The sequence below is a fragment of the Canis lupus genome, chromosome 20 (genome assembly GCF_003254725.2).
Source record: "Canis lupus dingo isolate Sandy chromosome 20, ASM325472v2, whole genome shotgun sequence".
Taxonomy (NCBI): Eukaryota; Metazoa; Chordata; class Mammalia; order Carnivora; family Canidae; genus Canis; species Canis lupus.
The window spans coordinates 19,213,245-19,226,206 of NC_064262.1; the positions used below are offsets into that span (position 1 = coordinate 19,213,245).

The 12,962-nt window shown below is 42.0% G+C and overlaps 1 long non-coding RNA gene across 1 annotated transcript in view; it reads left to right on the forward strand.

The window, feature by feature from the left end:
* LOC112666088 (uncharacterized) overlaps positions 1 to 12,575 on the forward strand; it is a 38,014-nt gene extending 25,439 nt beyond the window's left edge. The window contains exon 3 of the long non-coding RNA XR_003140727.2: positions 11,836 to 12,575. This is a non-coding gene — a long non-coding RNA (uncharacterized LOC112666088). The remainder of the gene's footprint in view (positions 1 to 11,835) is intronic.
* Positions 12,576 to 12,962: the final 387 nt, after the last annotated feature.

Sequence of the window (12,962 nt, forward strand, 5' to 3'; positions counted from 1 at the left end):
CTTCAACTCCTGACCCCAAAGTCAAAGTCAAATAAAATGTATTTTAAAGCTACAAACTGGGTCGTTTTTTATGCCATAATAGGTATTGGAAACATTAGCTTTCCCTACTTAAACCTTGCCTGGATTCCTAAGGTGAATTCTAAGGTTTTTATCTTTCTCTGAAATTTGAGTCACACAACTTTTCAATGTTTTAGAAATCTCAATGCTGCCAATAACTAATGTTCAGCTCTTTGTTATTGAACTAGAATAAAACGTCTGGTGTATCTCGGATTGCTTTCAGAGGACCACCTTTATCTGAACAACAGGGGTGTTAAATATGCAGATTCCTGGGCCTCACCTCCGGCACAGTGAATACTAATCTCTGAGGGGAGGGCCTAGCGACATATATTTTTAAATATTTCCCTCATACCTCACATATATACATTGTGGTTTCATGACCCTCTTAAGTTCTAGCCTGATAATAAGCTTATTTCTAAGCAACTTCCAAAATAACTTTAGAGGCATTATGACAGATAAGACATCTTGACCTGCTGATGCCATGGTTTTGCCTACTATGGCATACTATTTGATATAATAATACATGACATAAGGTATATTTTTTGTATTCACCTTCTGCAGTTAACAACCAAATATCTGCAAAATACACTTGCTATAGGAATAACAACAGCTCCTAACAAGTCTACTAGCCATTTTTTCTGGAGAAGGCATATCAGCAGTAAAATTCAATTCAAATAAGCTTTATTGGGTAATTACACAAAAAACCATGCTAAATGGTGATGATACCATCAAGAATACGAGGGCCCTGACTCCTGGCAACTCAGCCTAGTAAGGGAAACAGTCACCTGAACAAGGATTCCCATTATGCAGATGGTAACAGAGCACTACAAAAGAAGCATTCTGCTCTACTACTTGGCATCAAAGACCTACAGATCTTGAGCAAGGGATGAGGGCTGTGTTTGCAAAGCAGATGTGAGAGGAGTCTTTTATTTTTAAATCAGGAGAACTTCTTCCTCCAGGATAGAACTGTCACAGAGCATAGTCAACCCCTTTCATAACACACTAGAGAGGAACAATGGTTAATTGAGATGCCCAAGGCCACACATCAGCAAAGCAAGGAGGTTGGTAACAAACTATTAATGATACAGGCTAATTGTTCAGTGACTTCTGTCAACATGACGGCATCCCAAACTTCTGTGTAGGAGTGTTAAATCCCAAGGAGACAAGAGACAGTAGTCCCAGGTCCCACACACACACACACAAATTAATAAATAATAAGCAAATAAATGCCTCTAATGCCCATATTGTGATGCCAAGACTCTGTCTTTGGAGACTTCAGAACTGAAGGAGGTGAAGAATATGACCTCCTGGAGTCTGAAGCAAGTAAAGGCAGACCACAGTGATCACGACTGTTTATGCTGTACCCATGTGGTGCTTACAACTCACTGAATGCTGCTAATGTTTTCTCCCAATTCGTATTTGTGAAGTTGACTGAGCAAGTATTTTTAGATTTAAAAAATTTGAGATCGGGGATCCCTGGATGGCTCAGCGGTTTAGCACCTGCCTTTGGCCCAGGGTGCGATCCTGGAGTCCCGGGATTGAGTCCCACGTCGGGCTCCTGGCATGGAGCCTGCCTGCTTCTTCCTCTACTCCTGTGTCTCTGCCTCTCTCTTTCTCTTTCTCTCTCTCTCTCTCTCTCTCTCTCATCTCTCTCTCATCTCTATATATATATATATATATATATATATATATATATATCATAAATAAATAAATCTTTAAAAAAAATTGAGATCACAGGAGGTCAAACGACTTATCTAAGATCACACAACCATGGCAGCTTGAAAGCCGAATTCCCCAGATGCTCTGACCCCTTGATCCACTGCTCCACCCAGAGAACGTTAGAAATCAAAGGCTGTTCTGACAACAAATATTCAGAAGTGCATCGCCTATTTGAACAATATTGGATGAACCTCTCTGAGGGTTGCTACTGATGGAGAGGTGCCCAGACATGCGGGGCTTCAACTCCCAGAACACAGGCCTCACTCAGCTTCTTCACAGTATGATTTTACCCAAATCCCTTCATCTCCTAGGCCTTGGTTTCTTCATCTATAAAATCAGCATGACACACCAGAATCATCAATAAACAGGATTATGTTTTTGAGAAGTATATTTATATGTTTTTCCTCTGTGTCTTCCTCTCCTGGAAGCAGAAGAAGGCTGTCACCACCTTCCTGGGTTGTGTAAAGGCCCACATTCATGAAAGCCAGAACACTAGATGGGCAGGGAAGAAAACAGCTTCAGAAATAAAGGAGAGAAAGTAAGAATTCCCCCAGACCGGAAAAGGGACAGGGTTGCTTTGGGTCCTGGGTATAAGAGATTGGCCATGGGAGATTGGCGAGATCTCAGAAGGCATGGCTATGTAAAGCATGGGAAGACAAGAGACTACAGACCTCAGGACTCCTAGTTTGGCCAATGATGCTACCGACTTGGGGCACCTGGGTGGTTCAGTTAAGTGTCCGACTCTTGATTTCAGCTCAGGTCATGATCTCAGGGTGGTAAGATCGAGCCCTGTGTCAGGTCCATGATGGGCGTAGAGCCTGCTTAAGATTCATATTCTCTCTTTCTCTCCCCCCCCACCCCCGCCCTTCCTCCTGCATCTCCTTCTCTTAAAAAAAAAAAAAAAAAAAAAAGATGACACCCCTTAAGTGGCAGGGAAGCAAGGAAGCCAACGGAACCAAGCGTTCTAACAACAGACATTGGAAAACAGGAAGTAATCAGGGTGGACAAATGCAATGCCATATCATTCCAGATGTTTTGTGGTCAGTGCAGTTCAAGCGAGAGGGGGACACAACCTAAAAATGACCAAGGCACTGTGTTGCAACTAAAGTGCCTTAAGAATTCCTCTGTAGCCAGTGTTGACTCCAGCATGGAACACATCACTCTCCATTCTGTTGAGTCCAGAAGAAATACCTCACTGGCCTGAGGGAACATGTTCAATGAAAGAAAAAGCAACATATTAGGCCCAACAAGGGAAAAGCAAATCCCGCGCCTTCATCTCCTGATCCCTTTAAGCATCTGCTCTTTGACTATGATGACAAAGTCAATCTCTCTGTGGCTACCATTAAAACAACTCATCACTGTGTTGTCTCCAAATCCAAAAGACAAGTGAGTTGAGTTGCTTTGATCTGGTTACCTTTTGTTTTCCCAGACCATAATCAATGTTAGCCACCAAAAATTCTAATGCAGCTTTCCTTTTCACCTAACAAGGAAGGAGATTGGGTGTACAAAGCAGTTTCATTAGGACCACCAAAGAATTTTTATTAGCAGTTCCATCACATTTAACTAGCTCTTTTAGTAACATAAAGAAAATCTATGTCAGAGGTTTGTCAGGCTTTGATGGATGTTTTCATTCTTGGAGTCTTATTACTGCTCTCCTTATGTGGCCAGGCTGCATTGGGGAGTTTGAGCTTATTAGACGCCATACTCCATCTGCCGCCATGCCCTGCAGCTAGGATATTGCTGTTCGAGCCCAACGCCAGGCTTTGCAATTACACAGTTTGGCTGAACAGAAAGGACTGGCAGTTGTTTCAAGGAGGTTTTCTCTACCCCTTTGACTTAGAAAATCCTGAGCTTTTCACTTACTGCTGGTTGGTACTATCAAGGAGAATTGAGAAGAAATCAATTTGTTTGTGATTTGGCCAGCCCAATTACCAATGCCTCATTCTGTGTTGAACAGGCTTGATTCTGTCATAATCGGTGATGAGAGTGGCTAGGATATTAGGACAGAGAAACACACACCATGTCTGAGGTCCCATACTAAGTCCTTTTTATCAAAGTCACTTATTGCAATTTTTTTGGATATTAAAGTTATATATTCTTGAAAACATCAAAAAGGTATATATTTTTACAAGGCTATCCTATCACCCACTGTCTCTGTGGCAGTTTGTAGTTCAATACTGACATTTCATATTAAGAGTCCTTGTTCCCTCCACTGGAAACTAAGTGGGTCTTTGTACTCTCACTGACCAATGAGAATTCAATGGAAGTGATGCCATATGATTTCCAAGGACAAGTCATGAAAGAATATGTGGCTTCAACTTGGTCCTGCCCCCACCACCTGCCAACCCTATCTCTCCCTTTCTCCCTTTTCCCCTCCCCCTCTCCACTCCTGCTCTTTCGACATGTGCTTTGGGAGCCCTGCATTAACATAAAGGAAGTCTCCAGGCTGGAGAGATCACCCATGTGAGAAACTAAAGAGAGTTAGAGAGATACCAGCTATGCCAGCCCCCAGCCATTTGAGTCTCCTCAGCTCAGGAACTAGATATATGAGTGACCCTTCAGATGATTCTAGCCTTTTAGCCACCCCAACTAACACAAGCAGAATTGAGATGAGCTTTGCCCCATCAAACTCTGTCCAGATTACATATTCATGAGTCAAATAAAAGGCTGTTTGCCAGCAGTTGGGGTGGGGAGAATAGTACACTGTATTAGACAACCAGAACAACTTCATCAACACCAGAAAAACCACTGTTACCATGTTGGCATACATTACTCTCAAATAATAAATAAACTAAAAACAAAACAAAGAAAACAAAAAAACAAAAAAAGAAAAAAATTTTTTTAAAGAAAAAATTATAAAAAATAAACTTCTTGCTTATTCTCAAGCAAAGAAAAAACTTATTCAAGTAATTCTTGCTCCAGCTGACTTGTTTTATAAGTAATCTATTTGGAATATAGAACTAATTTGCTCCAATGAAGCAAGTTATCTTATGGGCCAGGCCACAGAACCCCACTCAATCTCAGTACTACAGAATAGATGGCCCTACAGTAGGAGCCCTACAGAATAGTCCTTGCACATGGGAAAAAAGGTTTCTTCCTTCCTTTTGTTTTTTAAGAATAAATTTAGCCTCAGTTTTTTCATGTCAGGAAGTCTCACTATCATCAACAATTTGATTAATTTCATGCAGTAAATGTAAAGGAGTTCAATAAAGGACAGGTCACTATAGATTGTAGTTGTTGAGCTAGGTTTCATGGGAAATTTAGTGCTTGTGTTCACTGAGCAGAAGCCATAAAAAATGGATTTACAGAAAGGGATTATGGTGGTCCTCCCTGGTATTGTGACTCGCATCATTCCCCCTATGGCAACCACATCCGAATGTTGCTTCAGACCTTGTTACTCAAAATGTGGTGCCCAGACCAGCTGTGTCAGCATACCTGAGAGCTCTCAGAAATGCAGAACTCAAAAAAAATAAAAAAAAATAAAAAGAAATGCAGAACTCTCAGGCTCCACCCCAGAGCTTAGAGAATTTCAATCTACATTTATCAAGATCCCCAGGCAATTGGTATGTACATTACAGCTTGAGAAGCATTGTCTGCAGACATTCACCCTTCCTCCTTTCAGTCTGAGGCCTGTAGACCTGAGGGTCCTTGTGACCCTTGGGTGTGGCCAATCAGTAACAAACACAGCTCAAGATTTGGCATGTGACTCAGAATTAACCCGTGAGGTTCATATGGAAACTGCTGCTAACACAGTACAAAGAGAGGAAATTTTTCTTTGGGATTGCTAAATCATTAAGATGGAAAGCACAAATTATGGTCACAGATGGGGTCTGGAGCTTGATGTTTAAGTACCAATCTTTCTCGACTCCTATGTACAAGCCTAATTAAAAGAGATTAACAGAAGAGTCAGGATGACAGAGAGAAACAGTATCAGCTTTATGCTGGAGAGTGAAGCTTGACTTCACATCACAATTGTACTCTCTAACTTTACCTCCAAAAATGGGAGACATCAGCCTCTCAGGGGTGCAGCCTGTCCAAGTAAGCTTACTACACACATGGCCAATAATATGAGCATCCTGAAGAACAGTTCGCGCCAAAAAACAAAAGGTTGCTGAGTTGCACATGCCCAGTTCCTTCTTTCAAATATCACAAGATGCTGCTCCTTCTCCCCATGAAACATGAGATGGGGAGTAGGAGTTCCCTGCCTCCATGGAAGTGGAAAGAGTGGAGAGAGAAGCATTTCTCCTTCCCACAAAGCTAGCATCACCCCTGTGCAAAAAAAAAAAAAAAAAAAAAAAAAAAAAAAAAAAAAAAAAAAAACAGCTTGAAACTGAAAGCCACCCTGAGAGAAGAGATGGAGAAATCCTTGACAAGATCATCTGAACAATTGCAAACCAGTCCAACCAGGAGTTATGTGACCCAAATTCCCTTTAGTGAAGGGATCCTACTGCAGACACTGCAACTCGAAGGGCACCAGAGAAGACGCTGGAGGATCATAGAGATGAGAGCATCTCTATGACTTTTGTTCCCTACTGGAGTAACAGGTTTGGCCCTGAAATCAGAAAATGACTGTAAAAACCCTAAAGTGAACTGATGACAATATTGACTAATTACTAGTCACTGACCGGAACTAAGGCAAAGGGGAAAAGCCCAGTGTCTCCACAGATCTCATGAGGTGTGGCTGGAGATAGGGTTGTGCGGTAAAGACTTAGCTGCCAAGCGGGAAGGCAGTTTTTAGAGCCAAGGCATCAGGGTAAGCTCCACAGATCTACTCCTCCCAAGCAGTAGTGTCCCCCTGTTCCTTCAGATCCCTAACCCTAATTCCAAGCTTTCCAGTGAGTCCTGATCGTGGTTTCTCACCTTTCCAAGTGCAATGGCTAGAAGTCTTCATCTTTCTGGCCACTCTGTGCTGAAAACTCACATATAAGTTTCTAAAGGTTTTACTTTCAAAGACAGGCCAATGTAGTATTTTTTTTTAATTTTTATTTATTTATGATAGTCACACAGAGAGAGAGAGAGAGAGAGAGAGAGGCAGAGACATAGGCAGAGGGAGAAGCAGGCTCCATGCACCGGGAGCCCGATGTGGGATTCGATCCCGGGCCAAAGGCAGGCGCCAAACCGCTGCGCCACCCAGGGATCCCAGGCCAATGTAGTATTAAAACATCATGTCTAATTTTTCTTTTTCACACACACCTCTCATGGGAAAGAACTACAACCATTGAGTATGAGCTGTTCTATACAAACAGTGACTGAGCCTCATCTATGCACATCCACGGAGCTGGGGAATGGTGGGAGCAAGGTACGTGAGGGAGGCCTGTTCTCAGTGAGGCAGAGGCAAGTCAGGGAGGAAGGCGGAGCTGGGGAAGGCCAAGCAAGAAGGCCTGGGGATGTGGAATGCACCAAGACCAAAGGGAAAGGGCTGATGAGACCAGGGGCCACAGAGGGGCAGGCAGGAGTCTGCTGTGCATAGACAACCTCTCACCAGCTTTAGTGTAGCCACTGTTCGTCCCTGGGCCTTGACCTGAGAAGAGTAGGAGGGGTGGCATATGAGTGTGGGTGTGCTCCCAGAAATCATGAGCTAAAGGCCACAGGAACATGCACAGAAGGCACATCTCCAACAGAGGAGAGGAGGCTAGTGTTTGTAAATACACTTTAGCCTTCGGCCTAAAGCAGCCCTTCCCAAAGAGAGACCACAAGTCCCCCCCGCACCAGCCTCGACGTAACAGTCATTTCCTTTTACCATCTTGAGAGAAAGCAGCAAATATCCAACAGACAAATGGCCTGAATATATATGAGGCCTTTACACTTCTATAAAGGAGATATGAAAAAGAAAAATAACTTATAATGAACTATGTATTTTGATATATCACCACTCAAGTATTACTACAATATATCGACAATCTGCAATTTTTCTGTAAAGGATCATTTAGTCAATATTTCAGGCTTAGTGGGCCACATGAGGTCTCTGTTGAATATCATTTTTTTTCAGCCCTAATGCTGGTTAGGCTTGTGACCAATAGAGAAACAGACCACAGACCAGAGGACAGATACGTGGCCCTGGAGCTGAGTCCTGTGTTAAGTAGACCATAAAGCAGATGGCAGATGCTTGGATCTACTTAATAATGACGTTAGGACTGCATATGTCAAAATAAGGCCTAAATAGGTATACTCGTGTGTCTGTGTGCATTGAACTACCCTGAATGCCACAGCCAGTGTAGACACTATAATCAGTGTGCGATAGCAGGGGTCAAGCACCACTTTTTTTTTTTTTTTAAGATTTTATTTATTTATTCATGAGAGACACAGAGAGAGAGGCAGAGACATAGACAGTGGGAGAAGCAGGCTCCTGCAGGGAGCCCAATGTGGGACTTGATCCCCAGACCCGGGATCACAACCTGAGCCAAAGGCAAACACTCAACCGCTGAGCCACCCAGGTGCCCCATCACCACCAATACTTTTGTCCTCATGGACAACATTTCAAATTAGTGAATAAACAGTTCACAGTCAAGTTCTGGATGAAACAAACTATAACTTCTCTTTTTACTGTAGTGGCATTGCTGGATAATTCAGTGCATATTAAAATCATGTAAAAAGTATAGTGTACTTGTGTGGAAACTAGCATTGACTTCCTACTTTTTCCTAAATGGAAAGTAATTTTCACTACCAGAATGACTAAGTTAGGTCATGTGAACTGCATGTAGGATGTCATGTGGAATGTAAGAAAATAACCTAAGACGTGGGGCTGTTCATGCATTGCAGGAAATCTAGCCTTCCTCACTCCTGACACCTAGGGCCAGCATTGTCCCCTGCTCCAATTATTTATGACAACCATAAATACCCAGAATATCTTTCCAAACAGTCCTCCCTATTTGGCAGAGGCAGATCCAAAGGTGAAGCAGAATATTATAAATTTTGCATAAATATAATTTCAACATTCCTCAAAGTCTTGAAGGTAGACCTACAAAGGAAGGTCCCCGTGGCTTCAGTGGCAGTGGCTTCCCAGTTGATATGCCTCTGCCTTGCAGATGAGAGCACCAGCAGTGAGAATCTCTACCTGGGACTGTAACTATATGAGGCTAGAGACTGATCCAGGAAAAAAAAAAAAAAAATCACACCTGCCTGGAGCAGGGCCCAGAAACACTTGCTGAGTGAACAAATCCAGCCAGATGAACCACCTGTGGGCCCAAAATCAGGATTGGCTATGCAACTGGGGGACTCAGTGGAGGAAGAAAAGGTGAGGCCCTTTATTTGTAAATTATTGAGAATTTCAAGATGGCAAAAGTAGAGCATTATACCAAGCCCAGGGCCCTTCTGAGCACAGGGCCTGTGTGACTGCACAGATCATACTCCCATGACACTGGTCCTCCCACAAATCAAGCCCAAAAGCAATTGTAACAAATTCAAGTCATTAATAAATGCTTTCACATCCATTATTTGGTCTGGTTTCACAACCATGCCTTCTAACCTAAGTGAGGCTCTGAGGATATGTAAGGTCACATCCAGGAAGGAGGGAGGGGAATTAGAACCAGGTATCTCAACTCTGTGGCTACCTCTGGATGTCATTCTGCAGCCATGAAGGCTTTGTCCCTTGTCCTGCTTGCCAGGCCCAGAACTAATGGAAGGGGACTTAAATCAACAAGTTAGCTTGGGGCCTCAACCCTACCAGAGATATTGTTAGCTTAAAATAAACATGACCATTCACAACATCCACACACGTTGATGTGGTTTTTGTTTGTTTCTAAGCCCCTTTTCACTGAAATCCCACACTTAATTTTAGCAAACCTCCAGCGACAAAACGATTTGCAATGAGTTTTAAAACTATGACCCAGATGAAAAGGGAGACTTAGCTAATTCTTGCCCAAAGCCCTCTAGATATTGCCATGGAAACAGGAGGCCAAGAAAATGGCTGACTAGCACAAAGGTTCCAATGCCTAGTGATAGTATCTCTCCTCAGAATGCCTTGGCCAAACCCTATTCCTACCTTTGCTTTGAAAGACAGAGCACAGCTACGTTCAGAATGCTCTACCAAGCAAGCAGGAGGAAAACAGAAGGAAGGGAACACTTTTGTGATCTGCCCTTTCTGAATGAAAAAGTACTGAGTGTGTCCTCTTAGGATTCATGGAGCTTTCCAGACACTGAACATTCAGACTTTGGACCTTTAGAAGACAGAGAAATTGGGCATTTCTCTATCCCTGATGATCTAAGTCAACTCATTAAAGCTTCCCTGAATATATTACAACCTCCACTTATCAGTGAATTACAGTGTTTGCAAAAAACACTAACAGAAATCCAAAAGCAAAACTTGCTATAATAGTTGGTTCTCTATCCTCCAAAAAGCAGCCAAGTATTAGTCAAAGTTTCTATACCTTAGACTACACACACACACACACACACACACACACACACACTAAAAGACGATAGGGAATAAAGTTAATTCTGAGATGAAAACAAGAGCATAAAGCAAACAAGCCAAACCATGAAGTGGGAGAAGGCAGCGGAGAGGAGCGGGGAGGGACCTGGAGGGAGAACTGCCAGTACAGGCGAGCCATGAATTACAGCTTCGGAACAAAGAGAGTAAGATGGAAGCACCAGAGATATTTCATCATAATCTACATAGACCACTGAGTTTATTTGGTAGTTAAGGAGGTAATGACTTTCTTTCAAACTCATTTTAAAAGTTCTTTTTTTAATGATGGCGATAAATGTTTTTTAGTGCCGGGACTATATTCACTAGAGTGGCCACATGGCCACATTCAGCCCTTGCTAAGGCTGCTTAATGAGGTGACGCTGGTTTCGCTAAAATATTCTCTGCTCTTTCAACAATCTCATAGTCACGAGAACTCTCAAGGTATGAAGACAATATGGGGGAGGAAGGGGGCATTTTGCCCTGTATGTGAGGCCCTCCAGGGTTTGTCTCCAGTACATTGCCAACTGTGTCTTCCCCAGGAAGTACCAAGTGGCAGGGATGTTTAACAGGGGCATAAAAACAAATTAACAGAAGGAATGTATGAAATAAGCTTTTGCTGTTATCCAATTATAACATCACATTATGCTAAGAGGTTGACTGAGGTAGTTTAACATTGAAGAGTATGGAGGTTAGGGGCTGTATGTGTCACAGGGTCTTGTCCATCCAACAACCCCCAAATTTAAAACCTACCATTAAGATAAAAAAGAATTTGCCTCGCTGTCTCTCTAGCTTGAGGGGAACAGGTTGCCTCTCTGGGACTGCAAAATCAGTTCAAGTTTTCTCTATTAACCAATTATCTATTAAGAAATACCATTTTTAAAAACTCCCTCTTATCAGATGCCCACACTAGCAAGTCAAGCTGTAGTCAAAAATTCATTGTAATTGTGTATGAAGCATGTCATGTTTTGGAGGCCTCATGGCTTCTATGAACATTTAGAAATTTGAGTTAAAAAAAAAAAAGAAATTCGAGTTTTCAAGAAAAATAAAAAAGACATATCAAGTGAAGAAAATGCCTGTAAATTCTACTTAAAAATCTCTGGTTTCAATTGCAGTTCATCGCAGGGACACATATATGTGTTTTAGGTTTTTATTTACTGCAACCAAATCTTCATACCATAGTCATATAATGCAATAAACACAAAGATGATGCATGAAGGTGGAAAAACAAAGTCAAGCCTTGAAAATCACACTGTATCCAAAATTAAACAAATACACCTAACACTGAAGAAGTGGAAGTACTGCAGGTTGATGAATAATTAAACAACTCAAATCAAACCAAGGGGGGAACAGGCTGTTTTTTTTTAAAAAAAAGAAAAATGCCACAGACTTAAAGGCATAAATCATGATTTATAACCCATCCCAACTTTGACCTCAAAGAAAGCAAGAAAGATCAAAGGTGATGCTTCATTATGTATTTATTCCTCAACCAAACCATTAGTCATCGGTCTTCATTTCGAAAGATATATACAGAGTATGTACAAATTCTCACAGATAGGACCATTGTTGGGAAGTTTTTACGTGCAGAATTTATCATGAAATCTGCAGCTAATAGCACAATATGCCTAATTTGTAATTTCCCTGTCTCTTTCCAGATTTATAACATCACAGCTTTGCAGCCAAAAGATGCAAGCTGCAATGCAACATGGGAAGATGGCTGACAGTTCAAATACAGTCACTGTAATTCTACAGAGACCTTATTATTTAGTTCTCTGATGAGGATACCACGAAACAACCACCACTGCCACCACCACTAACACACACGCACATGCAAAACCCAGAAAATTCCATTTGGAAAGATTGCTGTGTTGTTCATTTCTAAAACGAGGTCAGGTATAAAAGGTTTGAGGTGGGATTGCTTTTTTAATTGAGAATGGTTCCATTAAATTGTAGAATTCTCCCATGTGCCTTTGTCAGGGGGAGACTAATGGCATCAGGAGTTTGCCCCTAAACCCAGGATACAACAGTCCACGAGTTAGTTAACTGAACATTGGAACTTATACGGACTCCAAATGTAGTTTTTAAACACCTAGGAGATCTCTAGTTACTATAAGTGGTATCACAACAGTTCCAAATGTATTTAAATCCATTTTAATGTTTCTAGAAGGTGACATAGCAAGGTGGTGTGCCTGTGTATTTGGGAAGGAAAAGAAAGGGAAAGTCACTCATAAACACAAGCTGTGTCTTGGAATGTGGGCAGGTCTGAGGAAGGTCCAGATTTTCTGAACTGGCACCCAAAGTGCATGGCCCCCACCAGGGTGGTGTGGGACACCTGAGCTACCAACATATTTTCCCCTATCCCTCAAAGCAGCTATAGCCCCAACCATGAGACCATCCTCATCAGCTTACCTAGATGGGAAGATAGTAGGATAGTAAAATTTCCCTAATTGGTGTTCATCAGATGATCTGTTGTGATGGTTAATTTCATGTGTGAACTTGACTGGCTACAGAGTGTCCAGACTAGACATTATTTTGGGGTGTGTCTGCAAGGGTGTTTCCAGATGAGATGAGCATTTGAATTAGCCAACTCAATAAAATCCGATGTGAGTGGGCATCATCCTATCTGTTAAGGGCCTGAACAGAACAAAAGGCAAGGAAGAAGGTACTCACTCCTCCTTTTGTGCTTGGACTGGGACCTACACCTCTTGCTCCCCAGTTCTCAGGCTTTGGGACTTATACTAGAATTACATCACTGGCTTTCCTGAGTCTCCAGCTTAGGATA